The sequence below is a fragment of the Triticum aestivum genome, chromosome 5B (genome assembly GCF_018294505.1).
Source record: "Triticum aestivum cultivar Chinese Spring chromosome 5B, IWGSC CS RefSeq v2.1, whole genome shotgun sequence".
Lineage (NCBI taxonomy): Eukaryota > Viridiplantae > Streptophyta > Magnoliopsida > Poales > Poaceae > Triticum > Triticum aestivum.
Window position 1 is genome coordinate 85,881,726 of NC_057807.1, and position 23,551 is coordinate 85,905,276.

The 23,551-nt window shown below is 46.6% G+C and overlaps 1 pseudogene; it reads right to left on the bottom strand.

Annotated features, from left to right (window-relative positions):
* LOC123115745 (putative F-box/FBD/LRR-repeat protein At1g78760) overlaps positions 1 to 23,551 on the bottom strand; it is a 46,098-nt pseudogene that overhangs the window by 2,324 nt on the left and 20,223 nt on the right.

Sequence of the window (23,551 nt, forward strand, 5' to 3'; positions counted from 1 at the left end):
AACATCCTCCCTTAATCACAACTTTGTCAAGTTGAGATTACGCTTGAATTCTTCGAAACTTCTTGTGGGTAGTGGTTTTGTGAAGCCATCTGCAACTTGATCTCTGGAATGCACAAAACGAATCTCTAACTGGTGATTTGCAACTCTTTCTCTGACAAAGTGAAAATCAATTTCAATATGCTTCGTTCTTGCATGAAACACTGGATTTGCAGATAGGTAGGTAGCACCAAGATTGTCACACCATAGGCATGGAGCTTTAGTACTCTTTATACCAAGTTCCTTCAACATAGACTGTACCCAAATAATCTCTGCCGTAGCATTTGCAAGTGCCTTGTACTCAGCTTCTGTACTTGACCTGGATACAGTAGCCTGTTTCTTTGCACACCATGATATTAGATTTGGTCCAAAAAATACTGCAAACCCACCAGTGGAACGTCTGTCATCTATGCATCCTGCCCAATCAGAATCTGAGAAAGCACTGACTAGGGTAGACGAAGATTTACTGAAAGTAAGACCAAGATTCATAGTATTTTTCACATATCTTACTATACGTTTAGCAGCAGTCCAATGAACTGTGGTGGGTGCATGCAAAAACTGGCATACTTTGTTAACAGCAAATGAAATATCAGGTCTTGTCAAAGTCAAGTACTGAAGTGCTCCTACCAGACTTCTGTAGTTTGTACTGTCCTCTTGATTCAAGGGATCTCCTTCTGTAAGTGAGAGTTTTTTTGAACTGGTTGGTGAGGGTTTACATCCTTGAAGACCAGCCCTTCTTACCAGATCAGTGGCATACTTTTCTTGAGAGAGATGAAGGCCATCTTCATGTTTCTTTACCTCAATTCCTAGGAAGAAATGCAAATCTCCTAGATCCTTCAGAGCAAACTCAGCACTTAGATCCTTCAGAAGTCCTGTTATTGCTTCATCAGAGGAACTTGTGACAATTATATCATCAACATAAATAAGAACAAATATGGAGGTATTTGATCTATTATAGATAAACAGTGATGTATCAGACTTTGAAGGGACAAATCCAAGTGCTTGCAGTTTCCGACTTAGACGTGAGTACCACGCCCTAGGAGCTTGCTTTAATCCATATAAGGCTTTATCAAGTTTGCACACGTGTAGTGGTGAGTTTTTGTTTACAAACCCAGGAGGTTGCTTCATGTAGACTTCCTCTTCCAGAATGCCATGAAGGAACGCATTCTGAACATCCAATTGTCTGAGACTCCATCCCCTGAAAACAGCAACAGACAAAACGAGGCGAATAGTGGCAGCTTTAACAACAGGACTAAACGTGTCCTCATAGTCTATGCCGTACCGTTGTTTGAACTCCTTTGCAACGAGTCTTGCTTTGTAACGATCTATAGATCCATCAGACTTTCTTTTGATCTGAAACACCCATTTACAATCAATTAGATTTTTACCTGGTCGTGGAGGCACCAAGTGCCACGTTTTATTTTTCTTCAATGCCGAGTATTCTTCTTCCATGGCCTTTCTCCACCGCGCATCATTCATTGCCTCTTCAACTGAACTAGGTTCACCTGTGGAGCAACAAGCAAGGCCGAATTTTGTTTTATAATTAACATGTTGAATTACCCCTTTTTGGAGACGAGTCCGCGGCTGCACCGGCGAAGCTGCACCACTCCGAGGCGCAGAAGATCCCGCCTCAGATCCCGAAGCAGATGCGCCTGGCGCTGTCCCTACAATGTTCCCGGCGCCAGGATCGTCTGTGGCTGTAGCGCGCGCGGAGCCCGTTGTGGGCGGCACAGAAGATCCCGTGTGTGCTACGGCCGCATCATTACGCGATGGTTGCAGGGGATCAGCGCCGGATCCCACGCCCGCGGGCCCCGTCGAATCGGTGTGGGGCTGAGCGCCTGCTGTCGGATGTCGGCGCGCGTAGCAGCGGGGTCCATCCGTGGGCCAGCGCCTCTCAGGCAGACACGTGGTCGCCTCGGATTGGCGTGTCCCGGTGTCTTCAGGTGGGCGAGTCTCTGGCGCCCGCGTGTCGGCTGGAGAGTCGACGCCGCCGCGCCTGATAGGTGACGCGGTTTCTGGCGCGCCGTGCGACGCGGTTTCTGGCTGCAGCCGCGCAGACTCCGAGGTGGATAGCCTGGGCAGGTGCTGCAGTAACGATCCCGAGGAGGATTTGCCTCCCAAACCTGGACACATGAAATATTGCCCATTGGGGCTGATTTCTTGATCATTTTGGGTGATTTCTTCACCAGTTTTGCTTCCTTCTGCTGCATCAACACATAGCTCATGCACATGGTTATGAGAATTAGTCAATGATGAATCAACACAATTATTATCCCCCCTTTGATCAAGACCGGTGAGATGAGAGGGCAGAAGCAAAATTTCTTGGCGTAGTAAAGCGCCAGCGTTTGGATGAAGATCAGCAAAGGGGAACTTGGTTTCATCAAAGACCACATCACGTGAAATATAGACACAGCCAGTAGAGACGTCTAGGCATTTAACGCCCTTGTGCATGGCACTGTAGCCAATGAAAACACATTGCTTAGACCTAAACATGAGTTTGCGGTTTTTGTAAGGTCTAAGATTGGGCCAACAAGCACAACCAAACACACGAAGAGAAGTGTAGTCTGGTTTGGTATGGAGGAGTTTTTCTGTAGGTGTTTCATTGTTGATGACACGACTTGGAAGCATGTTAATGAGATGAACAGCGGTGAGGAAAGCCTCATCCCAAAACTTTAGTGGCATGGAGGCACCAGCAAGAAGAGCTAAGCCAACTTCTACAATGTGACGGTGTTTGCGTTCTGCCAACCCAATTTGTTGATGGGCGTGTGGGCAAGACACGTGATGAGAAATACCAAGTTCTTGAAAAAAGAGTTGAGCTTCTCATACTCACCTCCCCAATAAGATTGGAGGGCAAGTATTTTACTATCAAACTGACGTTCAACGAGTGCTTGAAAGTTACGAAAAACTTGAAATACTTCAGATCTTTTCTTAAGAAGATAGATCCATGAATATTTGCTATAGTCATCGATGAAGCTCACATAGTACGTGTGTCTACCGACAGAGGACGGGGCAGGCCCCCACACATCGGAAAAAATAAGTTGCAAAGGTTTGGTAGAAACACTAGTAGAGATCGGATATGGCAACCGATGACTTTTTGCTCTTTGGCACGAATCACAAATGGTTTCAACATCACACTCTCCAACATATGGGAGCTTATTTTAGTTGGGGAACGTAGCAGAAATTCAAAAAATTTCCTACGTGTCACCAAGATCTATCTATGGAGAAACCCGCAACGAGGGGAAGGAGAGTGCATCTACATACCCTTGTAGATCGCTAAGCGGAAGCGTTCAAGAGAACGGGGTTGAAGGAGTCGTACTCGTCGTGATCCAAATCACCGGAGATCCTAGTGCCGAACGGACGGCACCTCCGCGTTCAACACACGTACAGCCCGGTGACGTCTCCCATGCCTTGATCCAACAAGGAGAGAGGGAGAGGTTGAGGAAGACTCCATCCAGCAGCAGCACAACGGCGTGGTGGTGATGGAGGAGTGTGGCAATCCTGCAGGGCTTCGCCAAGCACCGCGAGAGAGGAGGAGGACTTGGGAGAGGGGAAGGGCTGCGCCAGAACTTGGTTGCAGCTCCCATGCGCCTCCCCACTATATATAGGGGTGGAGGGGGCTGGCTTCTTTCCCTCCAAGTCCATTGGGGCGTTGGCAAAGGTGGGAGGAAAGAAATCCCATCATTTCCTTCCCCACCGATTGTTATCCCCCCTTTTTAGGGATCTTGAACTTATCCCTTCGGGATATGATCTTATTCCTTCCAAGGGGGGATCTTGGTGCGCCTTGACTAGGGGTGTGGGGCCTTGCCCCCACTACCCACGTTCATGTGGGTCCCCCCATGCAGGTGGGCCCCACTCCGGAACCTTCTAGAACCTTCCCGGTACAATACCGAAAAATCCCGAACATTTTCCGGTGGCCAAAATAGGACTTCCCATATATAAATCTTTACCTCCGGACCATTTCGGAACTCCTCGTGACGTCCGGGATCTCATCCGGGACTCCGAACAACATTCGGTAACCATGTATATCTATTCCCTATAACCCTAGCATCATCGAACCTTAAGTGTGTAGACCCTACGGGTTCGGGAATCATGCAGACATGACCGAGACAGCTCTCTGGCCAATAACCAACATCGGGATCTGGATACCCATGTTGGCTCCCACATGTTCCATGATGATCTCATCGGATGAACCACGATGTCAAGGACTCAATCGATCCCGTATACAATTCCCTTTGTCTAGCGGTATTGTACTTGCCCGAGATTCGATCGTCGGTATGCCGATACCTTGTTCAATCTCGTTACCGGCAAGTCTCTTTACTCGTTCCATAACACATCATTCCGTGATCAACCCCTTGGTCACATCGTGCACATTATGATGATGTCCTACCGAGTGGGCCCAGAGATACCTCTCCGTCACACGGAGTGACAAATCCCAGTCTCGATTCGTGCCAACCCAACAGACACTTTTGGAGATACCTGTAGTGCACCTTTATAGCCACCCAGTTACGTTGTGAAGTTTGGTACACCCAAAGCATTCCTACGGTATCTGGGAGTTGCACAATCTCATGGTCTAAGGAAAAGATACTTGACATTAGAAAAGCTTTAGCATACGAACTACACGATCTTGTGCTAGGCTTAGGATTGGGTATTATCCATCACATCATTCTCCTAATGATGTGATTCCGTTATCAACGACATCAAATGTCCATGGCCAGGAAACTGTAACCATCTATTGATCAATGAGCTAGTCAACTAGAGGCTTACTAGGGACATAGTGTTGTCTATGTACCCACACATGTATCTGAGTTTCCTATCAATACAATTATAGCATGGATAATAAACGATTATCATGAACAAAGAAATATAATAATAACTAATTTATTATTGCCTCTAGGGCATATTTCCAACAGTCTCCCACTTGCACTAGAGTCAATAATCTAGTTCACATCGCCATGTGATTAACACTGACAGGTCACATCATCATGTGACCAACATCCAAAGAGTTTACTAGTGTCACTAAACTAGTTCACATCACCATGTGATTAAGACTCAATGTGTTCTGGGGTTTGATCATGTTTTGCTTGTGAGAGAGGTTTTAGTCAACGGGTCTGCAATATTCAGATCCGTATGTACTTCACAATTCTCTATGTCATATTGTAAATGCTGCTTCCACGCTCCACTTGGAGCTATTCCAAATGGTTGCTCCACTATACGATCCGGTTTGCTACTCAGAGTCATTCGGATAGGTGTTAAAGCTTGCATCGATGTAACCCTTTACGCCGAACTCTTTATCACCTCCATAATCGAGAAACATGTCCTTATTTACTCCAAGGACAATTTTGACCGCTATCTGGTGATCCACTCCTTGATCACCTTTGTACCCTCTTGCCAGACATGTGGCAAGGCACACTTCCGGTGCGGTACACAGCATAGCATACTATAGAGCCTACGTCTGAAGCATAGGGGACGACCTTCGTCCTTTCTCTCTCTTCTGCCATGGTCGAGCTTTAACTCTTAACTTCATACCTTACAACTCAGGTAAGAACTCCTTCTTTGACTGATCCATCTTGAACACCTTCAAGATCATGTCAAGGTATGTGCTCATTTGAAAGTACCATTAAGCGTTTTTGATCTATCCTCATAGATCTTGGTGCTCAATGTTCAAGTAGCTTAATCCAGGTTTTCTAATTGAAAAACACTTTTCAAATAACCCTATATGCTTCCTAGAAATTCTACATCATTTCTGATCAACAATATGTCAACAACATATACTCATCAGAAATTCTATAGTGCTCCCACTCACTTCTTTGGAAATACAAGTGTCTCATAAACTTTGCATAAACCCAAAATCTTTGATCATCTTATCAAAGTGCATATTCCAACTCCGAGATACTTACTCCAGTCCATGGAAGGATCGCTGGAGCTAGCATACCTTTTAGCATCCTTAGGATCGACAAAACCTTTCTGATTGTATCACATACAACCTTTCCTTACGAAAACTGGTAAGGAAACTCGTTTTGACATCCATCTGCCAGATTTCATAAATGCAGCTAATGCTAACATGATTCCGATAGACTTAAGCATCGCTACGGATGAGAAAATCTCATCGTAGTCAACTCCTTGAACTTGTGAAAAACTCTTCGCCACAAGTCGAGCTTCATAGATGGTGACATTACCGTCCATGTCCATCCTCTTCTTAAAGATCCATTTATCTCAATGGCTCGCCGATGAACGGGCAAGTCCACCAAAGTCCATGCTATGGATCCTATCTCGGATTTCATGGCTTCTAACCATTTGTCGGAATTTGGGCCCATCATCGCTTCTCCATAGCTCGTAGGTTCATTGTTGTCTAGCAACATGACCTTCAAGACAAGATTACTGTACCATTCTAAAGTAGCACGCATCCTTGTCACCCTACGAGGTACAACAGTGACTTGATCCGAAACTTCATGATCACTATCATAAGCTTCTACTTCAATTGGTGTAGACGCCACATGAACAACTTCTGTGCCCTGCTACACACTAGTTGAAGTGACGGTTCAATAACCTCATCAAGTCTCCACCATCCTCCCACTCAATTCTTTCGAGAGAAACTTTTCCTCGGGAAAGGACCTAATTCTAGAAACAATCCCTTTTGCTTCCGAAATTGAGACTGGAGGTATACCCAACTGTTTTGGGTGTCCTATGAAGATGCATTTATCCGCTTTGGGTTCGAGCTTATCAGCCTGAAACTTTTTCACATAAGCGTCGCAGCCCCAAACCTTTAAGAAATGACAGCTTAGGTTTCTCTAAACCATAGTTCATACGGTGTCATCTCAACGGAATTACGTGGTGCCCTATTTAAAGTGAATGTGGTTGTCTCTAATGCCTAGCCCATGAACGATAGTGGTAATTCGACAAGAGACATCATGGTACGCACCATATCCAATAGGGTGCAACTATGATGTTCGGACACACCATCACACTATGGTGTTCCAGGCGGTATTAATTGTGAAACCATTTCCACAATGTCTTAATTGCGTGCCAAAGCTCGTAACTCAGATACTCATCTCTATGATCATATCATAGACATTTTATCCTCTTGTCACGATGATCTTCAACTTCACTCTGAAATTACTTGAACCATTCAATAATTCAGACTTGTGTTTCATCAAGTAAATGTACTCAGTATCTACTCAAATCATCTGTGAAGTAAGAACATAACGATATCCAATGCGTGCCTGAGCACTCATTGGACTGCACACATCAAAATGTATTACTTCCAACAAGTTGCTTCCTTGTTCCATTTTACTGAAAACGAGGCTTTCAGTCATCTTACCCATGTGGTATGATTTGCATGTCTCAAGTGATTCAAAATCAAGAGAGTCCAAACGATCCATCTGCATGGATTTTCTTCATGCATATACACCAATAGACATGGTTCGCATGTCTCAAATTTTTCAAAACGAGTGAGTCCAAAGATCCATCAACATGGAGCTTCTTCATGCATTTTTATGACTTACACGGCAGTGCCACAAGTAGGTGGTACTATCATTACTATCTTATATCTTTTGGCATGAACATGTGTATCACTACGATCGAGATTCAATAAACCATTCCTTTAGGTGCAAGACCATTAAAGGTATTATTCAAATAAATAGAGTGACCATTATTCTCCTTAAATGAATAACCGTATTGCGATAGACATAATTCAATCATGTCTATGCTCAACGCAAACACCAAAAGACAATTATTCAGGTTTAATACTAATCTTGATGGTAGAGGGAGTGTGCGATGTTTGATCACATCAAACTTGGAAACACTTCCAACACATATCGTCAGCTCGCCTTTAGCTAGTCTCCGTTTATTCCGTAGCCTTTTATTTCGAGTTACTAACACTTAGCAACCGAACCGGTATCTAATACCCTGGTGCTACTAGGGGTAGTAGTAAAGTACACATTAACATAATGTATATCCAATATACTTCTATCGACCTTGCCAGCCTTCTCATCTACCAAGTATCTAGGGTAATTCTGCTCCAGTGGCTGTTCCCCTTATTACAGAAGCACTTAGTCTCGGGTTTGGGTTCAACCTTGGGTTTCTTCACTAGAGCAGCAGCTGATTTGCCGTTTCATGAGGTATCCCTTCTTGCCCTTGCCCCTTTTGAAACTAGTGGTTTTACTAACCATCAACAATTGATGCTCCTACTTGACTTCTACTTTCGCGGTGTCAAACATCGCGAATACTTCAAGGATCATCATATCTATCCCTGATATGTTATAGTTCATCACGAAGCTCTAGCAGCTTGGTGGCAATGACTTTGGAGAAACATCACCGTCTCATCTGGAAGATCAACTCCCACTCGATTCAAGTGATTGTTGCACTCAGACAATCTGAGCACAAGCTCATCGATTGAGCTTTTCTCCCTTAGTTTGTAGGCTAGGAAAATCGTCGGAGGTCTTATACCTCTTGACGTGGGCACGAGCCTGAAATCCCAATTTCAGCCCTCGAAACATCTCATATGTTCCGCGATGTTTCGAAAACATCTTTGGTGCCTCAACTCTAAACCGTTTAACTAAACTATCACGTAGTTATCAAAACGTGTATGTCCGATGTTCACAACATCCACAGACGACGTTTGGGGTTCTGCACACTGAGCGGTGCATTAAGGACATAAGCTTTCTACTGTCCGCATAATCGCTACTGTCAACTTTCAACTATATTTTCTCTAGGAACATATCTAAACAATGGAACTAAAGCACGAGCTATGACATAATTTGCAAAGGGTTTTTGACTATGTTCAGGATAATTAAGTTCATCTAATGAACTCCCACTCAGATAGACATCCCTCTAGTCATCTAAGTGATTACATGATCCGAGTCAACTAGGCCGTGTCCGATCATCACGTGAGACGGACTAGTCATCATCGGTGAACATCTTCATGTTGATCGTATCCACTATACGACTCATGTTCGACCTTTCGATCTCTTGTGTTCCGAGGCCATGTCTGTACATGCTAGGCTCGTCAAGTCAACCTAAGTGTTTCGCGTGTGTAAATCTGGCTTACACCCGTTGTATGTGAATGTAAGAATCTATCACACCCAATCATCATGTGGTGCTTCGAAACGACGAACTTTCGCAACGGTGCACAGTTAGGGGGAACACTTTCTTGAAATTTTAATGAGGGATCATCTTATTTACTACCGTCGTTCTAAGCAAATAAGATGCATAAACATGATAAACATCACATGCAATCAAAAAGTGACATGATATGGCCAATATCATTTTGCTCCTTTTGATCTCCATCTTCGAGGCTCCATGATCATCATCGTCACCGGCATGACACCATGATCTCCATCATCATGATCTCCATCATCGTGTCTCCATGAAGTTGTCTCGCCAACTTATTACTTCTACTACTATGGCTACCGGTTAGCAATAAAGTAAAGTAATTACATGGCATTGTTCAATGACACGCAGGTCATACAATAAATAAAGACAACTCCTATGGCTCCTGCCGGTTGTCATACTCATCGACATGCAAGTCGTGATTCCTATTACAAGAACATGATCAATCTCATACATCACATATCATTCATCACATTCTTCTTGGCCATATCACATCACATAGCATACCCTGCAAAAACAAGTTAGACGTCCTCTAATTGTTGTTTGCATGTTTTACGTGGCTGCTATGGGTTTCTAGCAAGAACGTTTCTTACCTACGCAAAAACCACAACGTGATATGCCAATTGCTATTTACCCTTCATAAGGACCCTTTTCATCGAATCCGATCCGACTAAAGTGGGAGAGACTGGCACCCGCTAGCCACCTTATGCAACAAGTGCATGTCAGTCGGTGGAACCTGTCTCACGTAAGTGTACGTGTAAGGTCGGTCCGGGCCGCTTCATCCCACAATGTCGCCGAATCAAGATTGGACTAGTAACGGTAAGCATACTAAACAAAATCAACGCCCACAACTACTTTGTGTTCTACTCATGCAAAGAATCTACGCAATAGACCTAGCTCATGATGCCACTGTTGGGGAACGTAGCAGAAATTCAAAAAATTTCCTACGTGTCACCAAGATCTATCTATGGAGAAACCCGCAATGAGGGGAAGGAGAGTGCATCTACATACCCTTGTAGATTGCTAAGCGGAAGCGTTCAATAGAACGGGGTTGAAGGAGTCGTACTCGTCGTGATCTAAATCACCGGAGATCCTAGTGCCGAACGGACGGCACCTCCGCGTTCAACACACGTACAGCCCGGTGACGTCTCCCATGCCTTGATCCAACAAGGAGAGAGGGAGAGGTTGAGGAAGACTCCATCCAGCAGCAGCACAACGGCGTGGTGGTGATGGAGGAGCGTGGCAATCCTGCAGGGCTTCGCCAAGCACCGCGAGAGAGGAGGAGGACTTGGGAGAGGGGAAGGGCTGCGCCAGAACTTGGTTGCAGCTCCCATGCGCCTCCCCACTATATATAGGGGTGGAGGGGGCTGGCTTCTTGCCCTCCAAGTCCATTGGGGCATTGGCAAAGGTGGGAGGAAAGAAATCCCATCATTTCCTTCCCCACCGATTGTTATCCCCCTTTTTAGGGATCTTGAACTTATCCCTTCGGGATATGATCTTATTCCTTCCAAGGGGGGATCTTGGTGCCCCTTGACCAGGGGTGTGGGGCCTTGCCCCCACTACCCACGTTCATGTGGGTCCCCCCATGCAGGTGGGCCCCACTCCGGAACCTTCTAGAACCTTCCCGGTACAATACCGAAAAATCCCGAACATTTTCCGGTGGCCAAAATAGGACTTCCCATATATAAATCTTTACCTCCAGACCATTTCGGAACTCCTCGTGACATCCGGGATCTCATCCGGGACTCCGAACAACATTCAGTAACCATGTATATCTATTCCCTATAACCCTAGCATCATCGAACCTTAAGTGTGTAGACCCTACGGGTTCGAGAATCATGCAGACATGACCGAGACAGCTCTCTGGCCAATAACCAACAGCGGGATCTGGATACCCATGTTGGCTCCCACATGTTCCACGATGATCTCATCAGATGAACCATGATGTCAAGGACTCAATCGATCCCGTATACAATTCCCTTTGTCTAGCGGTATTGTACTTGCCCGAGATTCGATTGTCGGTATGCCGATACCTTGTTCAATCTTGTTACCGGCAAGTCTCTTTACTCGTTCCATAACACATCATCCCGTGATCAACCCCTTGGTCACATCGTGCACATTATGATGATGTCCTACCGAGTGGGCCCAGATATACCTCTCCGTCACACGGAGTGACAAATCCCAGTGTCGATTCGTGCCAACCCAACAGACACTTTCAGAGATACCTGTAGTGCACCTTTATAGCCACCCAGTTACGTTGTGACGTTTGGTACACCCAAAGCATTCCTACGGTATCCGGGAGTTGCACAATCTCATGGTCTAAGGAAAAGATACTTGACATTAGAAAAGCTTTAGCATACAAACTACACGATCTTGTGCTAGGCTTAGGATTGGGTCTTGTCCATCACATCATTCTCCTAAGATGTGATCCCGTTATCAACGACATCAAATGTCCATGGTCAGGAAACTGTAACCATCTATTGATCAACGAGCTAGTCAACTAGAGGCTTACTAGGGACATGGTGTTGTCTATGTACCCACACATGTATCTGAGTTCCCTATCAATACAATTATAGCATGGATAATAAACGATTATCATGAACAAAGAAATATAATAATAACTAATTTATTATTGCCTCTAGTGCATATTTCCAACAATTTTTCCTAAGCACTCGCTCAACTAAAGAAAAAGCTGCATGTCCTAAACGATCATGCCACCGTGTGGAAGATAGCTTGGTCGCACTAAAAACTTGTTTATTGAACCTTCTTAGAAGCCCCGGAATCAAAGGATAGAGCCCGCGAACGCATCTAGCTCGGTACAGTACCTTCCTCGTTACCTGATCCTTGATCAAAAAGAAGAAAGGGTGAAACTCGAGGAAGACATGATTATCAATGGCAATGCGGTGAACAGAGAGAAGTTTTTAGATGCACTAGGGACATGCAAAATTTTGCGAAGATGAATTGGACGATGCGGGGTTTTAATAATTGAGTGACCAACATGACGAATTTTCATACCTTCTCCACTTGCGGTGTGGATGTGGTCTTGGCCGCGGTACTTCTCGCGCATGGTCACCTTCTCGAGTTCGCCGGTGATGTGGTTCGTAGCGCCACTGTCCATGTACCAGTTTGTGTCCACGCCGTACGACCCATCAGCCGCGGCAGCCACCTTCTCATCCTGAGAGTCATCATCATCATCGTCGAACCTGTACCAGCAATCCTTTGTTGGGGAACGTTGCAGAAAATTAAAATTTTTCCTACAGTTTCACCAAGATCCATCTATGAGTTCATCTAAGCAACGAGTCAAGGGAGAGAGTTTGCATCTACATACCACTTGTAGATCACGAGCGGAAGCTTGCCAAGGGGATGGTGATGATGGAGTCGTACTTGAACGTGATTCAGATCACCGATGTCCTAGTGCTGAACGGACAACACCTCCGCGTTCAACACACGTACGGGACGGGGACGTCTCCTCCTTCTTGATCCAGCAAGGGGGAAGGAGAGGTTGAGGAAGATTGCTCAAATGGCAGCACGACAGCGTGGTGTAGTTGGTGCAGCAGTACTCCGACAGGGCTTCGCCAAGCACGTACGGAGGAGGAGAGGTGTTGGGGAGGGGAGGGGCTGCGCCTTGGCTTATGGTGTGTAGCAGCCCTCCCCTCACCCCTCTATATATAGGAGAAGGGGCAAGGGGGGCCGTCCCTCTAGGGAAACCCTAGAGGGGGGCGGCGGCCAAGGGGTGGGGGGCTTGCCCCCCAAGCAAGGGGGGTGCGCCCCCTTTAGGGTTTCCCCCCCAACCCTAGGCGCATGGGCCCAAAGGGGGGGCGCGCCAAGCCCACTAGGGGCTGGCTGCTATCCCTACGCAGCCCAAGGGGCCCCCCGAGAGGGGTGGTCCCTCCCGGTGGACCCCCGGAACCTCTCCGGTGGTCCCGGTACAAAACCGGTATGACCCTGAAACTTTCCGGTGCCCGTTTAACAACTTCCCATATATAAAACTTTACCTCCGGACCATTCCGGAACTCATCGTGATGTCCGGGATCTCATCCGGGACTCCGAACAACATTCGGTAGTCACACACTAGTCTTCCTAACAACCCTTGCGTCACGGAACCTTAAGTGTGTAGACCCTACGGGCTCGGGAGACATGCAGACATGACCGAGACCACTCTCTGGCAATAACCAACAGCGGGGTCTGGATACCCATGTTGGCTTCCACATGCTCCTCGATGATTACATCAATTGAACCACGATGTCGAAGATTCGATCAAACCCTGTATACAATTCCCTTTGTCAATCGGTACGTTACTTGCCCGAGACTCGATCGTCGGTATCCCAATACCTTGTTCAGTCTCGTTACCGGCAAGTCACTTTACTCGTACCGTAATGCATGATCCCGTGGCCAACACCTTGGTCACCTTGAGCTCATTATGATGATGCATTACCGAGTGGGCCCAGAGATACCTCTCCGTCATACGGAGTGACAAATCCCAGTCTCGATCCACATAAAACAATAGATACTTTCGGAGATACCTGTAGTGCACCTTTATAGTCACCCAGTTACGTTGTGACGTTTGATACACCCAAAGCACTCCTACGGTATCCAGGAGTTACACGCTCTCATGGTCGAAGGAAGAGATACTTGACATTGGCAAAGCTCTAGCAAACGAACTACACGATCTTTGTGCTATGCTTAGGATTGGGTCTTGTCCATCACATCATTCTCCTAATGATGTGATCCCGTTATCAACGACATCCAATGTCCATAGCCAGGAAACCATGACTATCTGTTGATCACAACGAGCTAGTCAACTAGAGGCTTACTAGGGACATATTGTGGTCTATGTATTCACACGTGTATTATGATTTCCGGATAATACAGTTATAGCATGAATAAAAGACTATTATCATGAACAAAGAAATATAATAATAACACTTTTATTATTGCCTCTAGGGCATATTTCCAACAGTCTCCCACTTGCACTAGAGTCACTAATCTAGTTACATTGTGATGAATCGAACACCCATAGAGTTCTGGTGTTGATCATGTTTTGCTCGCGAGATAGGTTTAGTCAACGGATCTGCGACATTCAGATCCGTATGTACTTTGCAAATTTCTATATCTCCATCTTGAACATTTTCACGGATGGAGTTGAAACGACGCTTGATGTGCCTGGTCTTCTTGTGAAACCTGGGCTCCTTGGCAAGGGCAATAGCTCCAGTGTTGTCACAGAAGAGTTTGATTGGCCCCGACGCATTGGGTATGACTCCTAGGTCGGTGATGAACTCCTTCACCCAAATAGCTTCATGCGCTGCCTCCGAGGCTGCCATGTACTCCGCTTCACATGTAGATCCTGCCACGACGCTCTGTTTGCAGCTGCACCAGCTTACTGCTCCACCATTCAACATATACACGTATCCGGTTTGCGACTTAGAGTCATTCGGATCTGAGTCGAAGCTAGCGTCGACGTAACCCTTTACGACGAGCTCTTCGTCTCCTCCATAAACGAGAAACATGTCCTTTGTCCTTTTCAGGTACTTCAGGATATTCTTGACCGCTGTCCAGTGGTCCTTGCCGGGATTACTTTGGTATCTTGCTACCAAACTAACGGCAAGGTTTACATCAGGTCTGGTACACAGCATGGCATACATAATAGATCCTATGGCTGAAGCATAGGGGATGACACTCATCACTTCTTTATCTTTTGCCGTGGTCGGTGACTGAGTCGAGCTCAATCTCACACCTTGTAACATAGGCAAGAACCCTTTCTTGGACTCATCCATTTTGAACCTTTTCAAAATCTTATCAAGGTATGTGCTTTGTGAAAGACCTATGAGGCGTCTCAATCTATCTCTATAGATCTTGATGCCTAATATATAAGCAGCTTCTCCAAGGTCCTTCATTGAAAAACATTTGTTCAAGTAGGCCTTAATGTTGTCCAGAAATTCTATATTATTTCCCATCAAGAGTATGTCATCTACATATAATATGAGAAATGCTACAGAGCTCCCACTCACTTTCTTGTAAACGCAGGCTTCTCCATAAGTCTGCATAAACCCAAACGCTTTGATCATCTCATCAAAGCGAATATTCCAACTCCGAGATGCTTGCACCAGCCCATAAATGGATCGCTGGAGCTTGCATACTTTGTTAGCGTTCTTAGGATCGACAAAACCTTCCGGCTGCATCATATACAGCTCTTCCTTAAGATGCCCGTTAAGGAATGCCGTTTTGACGTCCATCTGCCATATCTCATAATCATAGTATGCGGCAATTGCTAACATGATTCGGACGGACTTAAGCTTCGCTACGGGAGAGAATGTCTCGTCGTAGTCAATCCCTTGAACTTGTCGATAACCCTTAGCGACAAGTCGAGCTTTATAGATGGTGACATTACCATCCGCGTCCGTCTTCTTCTTAAAGATCCATTTGTTTTCTATCGCTCGCCGATCATCGGGCAAGTCAGTCAAAGTCCATACTTTGTTTTCATACATGGATTCTATCTCGGATTTCATGGCTTCAAGCCATTTGTTGGAATCTGGGCCCGCCATCGCTTCTTCATAGTTCGAAGGTTCACCGTTGTCTAACAACATGATTTCCAGGACAGGGTTGCCGTACCACTCTGGTGCGGAACGTGTCCTTGTGGACCTACGAAGTTCAGTAGCAACTTGATCCGAAGTACCTTGATCATCATCATTGTTTTCCTCTTCAGTTGGTGTGGGCATCACAGGAACATTTTCCTGAGCTGCACCACTTTCCCGTTCGAGAGGTAGTACTTCATCGAGTTCTACTTTCCTCCCACTTACTTCTTTCGAGAGAAACTCTTTTTCCAGAAAGCATCCGTTCTTGGCAACAAAGATCTTGCCCTCGGATCTTAAGTAGAAGGTATACCCTACAGTTTCCTTAGGGTATCCTATGAAGACGCATTTTTCCGACTTGGGTTCGAGCTTTTCAGGTTGAAGTTTCTTGACATAAGCATCGCATCCCCAAACTTTTAGAAACGACAGCTTAGGTTTCTTCCCAAACCATAATTCATACGGTGTCGTCTCAACGGATTTAGACGGTGCCCTATTTAAAGTGAATGTAGCTGTCTCTAGAGCGTATCCCCAAAATGATAGCGGTAAATCGGTAAGAGACATCATAGACCGCACCATATCCAATAGAGTGCGATTACGACGTTCGGACACACCGTTTCGCTGAGGTGTTCCAGGCGGCGTGAGTTGTGAAACGATTCCACATTTCCTTAAGTGTGTGCCAAATTCGTGACTTAAATATTCTCCTCCACGATCTGATCGTAGGAACTTTATCTTTCGGTCACGTTGATTCTCTACCTCATTCTGAAATTCCTTGAACTTTTCAAAGGTCTCAGACTTGTGTTTCATTAAGTAGACATACCCATATCTACTTAAGTTATCAGTGAGAGTGAGAACATAACGATATCCTCCGCGAGCCTCAACGCTCATTGGACCGCACACATCGGTATGTATGATTTCCAACAAGTTGGTTGCTCGCTCCATTGTTCTAGAGAACGGAGTCTTGGTCATTTTTCCCATGAGGCATGGTTCGCATGTGAATCAAGAGACTCTAAAAGTCCATCAGCATGGAGCTTCTTCATGCGCTTCACACCAATGCGACCAAGGCGGCAGTGCCACAAGTATGTGGGACTATCGTTATCAACTTTACATCTTTTGGCATCTACACTATGAACATGTGTAATATTACGCTCGAGATTCATTAAGAATAAACCATTGACCACCGGAGCATGACCATAAAACATATCTCTCATATAAATCGAACAACCATTATTCTCAGACTTAAATGAGTAGCCATCTCGTATTAAACGAGATCCAGATACAATGTTCATGCTCAAACTTGGCACTAAATAACAATTATTAAGGTTCAAAACTAATCCCGTAGGTAAATGTAGAGGCAGCGTGCCGACGGCGATCACATCGACTCTGGAACCATTCCCGACGCGCATCGTCACCTCGTCCTTCGCCAGTCTCCGTTTATTCCGCAGCTCCTGCTGTGAGTTACAAATATGAGCAACGGCACCGGTATCAAATACCCAGGAGTTACTACGAGTACTGGTAAGGTACACATCAATTACATGTATATCAAATATACCTTTGGTGTTGCCGGCCTTCTTATCCGCTAAGTATTTGGGGCAGTTCCGCTTCCAGTGACCCTTCCCCTTGCAATAAAAGCACTCAGTCTCAGGCTTGGGTCCATTCTTTGACTTCTTCCCGGCAACTGGCTTACCGGGCGCGGCAACCTCCTTGCCGTCCTTCTTGAAGTTCTTCTTACCCTTGCCCTTCTTGAACTTAGTGGTCTTATTGACCATCAACACTTGATGTTCTTTCTTGATTTCAGCCTCTGCTGACTTCAGCATCGAGAACACTTCAGGAATGGTCTTTTCCATCCCCTGCATGTTGTAGTTCATCACAAAGCTCTTGTAGCTTGGTGGGAGCGACTGGAGGATTCTGTCAATGACTGCCTCATCAGGGAGGTTAATATTCAGCTGGGTCATACGGTTGTGCAACCCAGACATCTTGAGTATGTGCTCACTGACAGAACTATTTTCCTCCATCTTACAACTATAGAACTTGTCGGAGATGTCATATCTCTCGACCCGGGCGTGAGCTTGAAAAACTAGTTTCAGCTCTTCGAACATCTCATATGCTCCGTGATGCTCAAAACGCTTTTGGAGCCCCGGTTCTAAGCTGTAAAGCATGCCGCACTGAACGAGGGAGTAATCATCAGCACGAGACTGCCAAGCATTCATAATGTCTTGGTTCTCTGGGACGGGAGCGTCACCTAGCGGTCCTTCTAGGACATATTGTTTCCTGGCAGCTATGAGGATGATCCTCAGGTTCCGGACCCAGTCCGTATAGTTGCTGCCATCATCTTTCAGCTTGGTTTTCTCTAGGAACGCGTTGAAGTTCATGTTGACATGAGCGTTGGCCATTTGATCTACAAGACATATTTGCAAAGGTTTTAGACTAAGTTCATGATAATTAAGTTCTAATCAAATTATGAACTCCCACTCAGATTAGACATCCCTCTAGTCATCTAAGTGTTACACGATCCGAGTCGACTAGCCCGTGTCCGATCATCACGTGAGACGGACTAGTCATCGTCGGTGAACATCTTCATGTTGATCGTATCTTCCATACGACTCGTGTTCGACCTTTCGGTCTCCGTGTTCCGAGGCCATGTCTGCACATGCTAGGCTCGTCAAGTTAACCCTAAGTGTTTTCGCTGTGTAAAACTGTCTTACACCCGTTGTATGTGAACGTAAGAATCCATCACACCCGATCATCACGTGGTGCTTAGAAGCGACGAACTGTAGCAACGGTGCACAGTTAGGGGAGAACACTTCTTGAAATTTTGTAAGGGATCATCTTATTTACTACCGTCGTCCTAAGTAAACAAGATGCATAAACATAATAAACATCACATGCAATTATATAGTTGTGACATGATATGGCCAATATCATATAGCTCCATTGATCTCCATCTTCGGGGCTCCATGATCATCTTGTCACCGGCTTGACACCATGATCTCCATCATGATCTCCATCGTGTCTTCATGAAGTTGTCACGCCAACGACTACTTCTACTTCTATGACTAACGCGTTTAGCAATAAAGTAAAGTAAGTTACATGGCGTTCTTCAATGACACGCAGGTCATACAAAAATAAAGACAACTCCTATGGCTCCTGCCGGTTGTCATACTCATCGACATGCAAGTCGTGAATCCTATTACAAGAACATGATCTCATACATCACAATTCATCATTCATCACAACTTCTGGCCATATCACATCACATGATCAATCGCTGCAAAAACAAGTTAGACGTCCTCTAATTGTTGTTGCATCTTTTACGTGGCTGCAATTGGGTTCTAGCAAGAACGTTTTCTTACCTACGAATAACCACAACGTGATTTTGTCAACTTCTATTTACCCTTCATAAGGGCCCTTTTCATCGAATCCGCTCCAACTAAAGTGGGAGAGACAGACACCCGCCAGCCACCTTATGCAACTAGTGCATGTTAATCGGTGGAACCGGTCTCACGTAAGCGTACGTGTAAGGTTGGTCCGGGCCGCTTCATCCCACAATACCGCTGAAGCAAGAAAAGACTAGTAGAGGCAAGCAAGTTGACAAGATCCACGCCCACAACAAAATTGTGTTCTACTCGTGCAAAGAGAACTACGCATAGACCTGGCTCATGATGCCACTGTTGGGGAACGTTGCAGAAAATTAAAATTTTTCCTACAGTTTCACCAAGATCCATCTATGAGTTCATCTAAGCAACGAGTCAAGGGAGAGAGTTTGCATCTACATACCACTTGTAGATCACGAGCGGAAGCTTGCCAAGGGGATGGTGATGATGGAGTCGTACTTGAACGTGATTCGGATCACCGATGTCCTAGTGCTGAACGGACAACACCTCCGCGTTCAACACACGTACGGGACGGGGACGTCTCCTCCTTCTTGATCCAGCAAGGGGGAAGGAGAGGTTGAGGAAGATTGCTCCAACGACAGCACGACGGCGTGGTGTAGTTGGTGCAGCAGTACTCCGACAGGGCTTCGCCAAGCTCGTACGGAGGAGGAGAGGTGTTGGGGAGGGGAGGGGCTGCGCCTTGGATTATGGTGTGTAGCAGCCCTCCCCTCACCCCTCTATATATAGGAGAAGGGGCAAGGGGGGCCGTCCCTCTAGGGAAACCCTAGAGGGGGGCGGCGGCCAAGGGGTGGGGGGCTTGCCCCCCAAGCAAGGGGGGTGCGCCCCCTTTAGGGTTTCCCCCCCAACCCTAGGCGCATGGGCCCAAAGGGGGGACGCGCCAAGACCACTAGGGGCTGGCTGCTATCCCTACGCAGCCCAAGGGGCCCCCCGAGAGGGGTGGTCCCTCCCGGTGGACCCCCGGAACCTCTCCGGTGGTCCCGGTACAAAACCGGTATGACCCTGAAACTTTCCGGTGCCCGTTTAACAACTTCCCATATATAAAAATTTACCTCCGGACCATTCCAGAACTCCTCGTGACGTCCGGGATCTCATCCGGGACTTCGAACAACATTCAGTAGTCACATACTAGTCTTCCTAACAACCCTAGCGTCACCGAACCTTAAGTGTGTAGACCCTACGGGCTCGGGAGACATGCAGACATGACCGAGACCACTCTCGGGCAATAACCAACAGCGGGGTCTGGATACCCATGTTGGCTCCCACATGCTCCTCGATGATTACATCGGTTGAACCACGATGTCGAGGATTCGATCAAACCCTGTATACAATTCCCTTTGTCAATCGGTACGTTACTTGCCCGAGACTCGATCGTCGGTATCCCAATACCTTGTTCAGTCTCGTTACCGGCAAGTCACTTTACTCGTACCGTAATGCATGATCCCGTGGCCAACACCTTGGTCACCTTGAGCTCATTATGATGATGCATTACCGAGTGGGCCCAGAGATACCTCTCCGTCATACGGAGTGACAAATCCCAGTCTCGATCCGCATAAAACAATAGATACTTTCGGAGATACCTGTAGTGCACCTTTATAGTCACCCAGTTACGTTGTGACGTTTGATACACCCAAAGCACTCCTACGGTATCCAGGAGTTACACGCTCTCATGGTCAAAGGAAGAGATACTTGACATTGGCAAAGCTCTAGCAAACGAACTACACGATCTTTGTGCTATGCTTAGGATTGGGTCTTGTCCATCACATCATTCTCCTAATGATGTGATCCCGTTATCAACGACATCCAATGTCCATAGCCAGGAAACCATGACTATCTGTTGATCACAACGAGCTAGTCAACTAGAGGCTTACTAGGGACATATTGTGGTCTATGTATTCACACGTGTATTATGATTTCCGGATAATACAGTTATAGCATGAATAAAAGACTATTATCATGAACAAAGAAATATAATAATAACACTTTTATTATTGCCTCTAGGGCATATTTCCAACATCCTTGGCCGAGTGGCCAAGTTTGCCACAGATCTGACACTTGACTGCATCAGGGCGCGAGTGATTGGAGTTGTTGCGGTGGCCCTGGTTGTTGTTGGAGGAGGGCCGGCCGCCGCCATCATTGTTGCCACGGTGGTTGTTGCTGGTGTTGGGGCTGCCGTTGTGCCTGCCCCGGCCGCGCCCGCGATGACGTGAACCGCCACCACGACCGCGCATGGCCGCGTTGGTGGAGGATTTGAAGCTGCCGCCAGAGTGGCCCCCTTGGTAGAGGGCAACCCGCTGGTCAAAGTTGCTGATCATGGTGAACAGATCGTCGAGCGAGATGGGCGTGGTGCGGGCATCAAGCACAGAGACGAGGGGATGGTACTCCATGTCTAGGGCGGCGATGATGTAGGAGACGAGTTCACCATCTCCGAGCGGCTTGCCAGCAGCCGCGAGCTCATCTGAAAGTGAGTGCATGTGCCTGAAGAAGCTCGCCACAGGCTGTGTCCCCTTCTGCGCGTTGGTGAGGGCAACACAGATATTGTTGACGCGGGACAGAGACTGGGACGAAAACATGTTCGCCAGTGCTGTCCAGAGATCTTGCGCATGATCGATCGTGGTGACCTGCACAAGGACCTCCTTGGAGAGATTATTCAGAAGGTATCCAAGTACCTGTTGTTCTTCATGGATCCAGACTCGATGAAGGGGATTGGGTGTAGTCGTCTCCTTCCCATCCTTGTCCTTGACGACGACGAGTTTGGCCGGCTCAGGCATGGAGCCGTCAACATACCCGAAGAAGCCCGCACCACGGAGCTGTGGCGTGACTTGAGTCCGCCAAAGGATGTAGTTGGTGGGGGTCAGCTTCTCGGTGACCTGACCAGAGAGGTTGGCCGGTGCAGCACTGGAGGAGGCGGCCATGGTGGTAGCGGAGGTGGTGATGGGGATGGTAGATGGGATGTGGAAGAGTTAGGCTGATACCATGTGAAAACTTGGGTTTAACATCGTGTCTTCGTCTGACCGATGGCTGCGTGTTTATATGCTGGGGCGCGACTCCCAGATCGCGTACATGGTTGAGATCACAACTTGGGATACAAGGGATAAGAGGATAGAGAGAGATAGAGTTGTTACAAAGATAAACATGCTAACAACATGGACTATCCTAGCCGGACTCCCCTTGGGACTTACGCCATCAACCTGTCACGACTGGGCACACAATGCGTTGCTTAACATAGTCAACGTATAAACAAGACATGATCGCTGACGATGAATGGCATCTTAACACGTGGTAAAAGTGCATAATTATCAGCATTCACCATAAAGAGCTATGACTGACTGACTCTGATGAATAAATGACTTGAAAGACCTATGCATTCAATCAGAACACAAACCATTTACAAGTACTCCCTCCGTCCCACAATATAAGAGTGTCAAAACGCTCTTATATTATGGAGTAATAACATGCAAATTAAAACTTGAATTGGTGGAAATTACCATGATATGGAGTCGCACGACATTGGGAAAGCATTTAAGGAACATGGGCACCATCCTTGCCTCATTGGGGACTCCAAAACGCACATTTAAGCTCAGGATCTTAACGCTTGCGACAATGGTCGCCGCACTCTCCTTTATCCCAGCCTGAAATTCACCCAATTTAAGAACAAAGATCGCACATTTAACTCATGGACCTCCCACAGCAACAACTGCACAAATGGATACTCACCATTATGACGGTGTCTCCGAACCCCAGGACATGATTGCCTGGCTCCAAGAATCCAAACGAATGTAGCTTGGGGGCATCAAGAATCCTGACCATGGTACACAGGCCATTAGCAGCGTGCCGACCTCCCTGCAGGATGAGCCACTCGAGGCATGGAGCCTTCACCACCGTGACGTTCTCCACAACAGAGTTGCAGATTTGCACGCACCATAGGCTCTGGCTCACGATGTGGAGGCGCAGCCCCTTGTGGCTTCCCTAGATGCTCAAGATCTCCAGGATGGGTGTCGGTGTCAAAACCGGCGGATCTCGGGTAGGGGGTCCCGAACTGTGCATCTAGGCGGATGGTAACAGGAGACAAGGGACACGATGTTTTACCCAGGTTCGGGCCCTCTTGATGGAGGTAAAACCCTACGTCCTGCTTGATTGATATTGATGATGTGGGTATTACAAGAGTAGATCTACCACGAGATCAAGGAGGCTAAACCCTAGAAGCTAGCCTATGGTATGATTGTTGTTCGTCCTATGGACTAAAGCCATCCAGTTTATATAGACACCGGAGAGGGCTAGGGTTACACAGAGTCGGTTACAATGGTAGGAGATCTACATATCCGTATTGCCAAGCTTGCCTTCCACGCCAAGGAAAGTCCCATCCGGACATGGGACGAAGTCTTCAATCTTGTATCTTCATAGTTTTGGAGTCCGGCCGATGATGATAGTTTGGCTATCCGGACACCT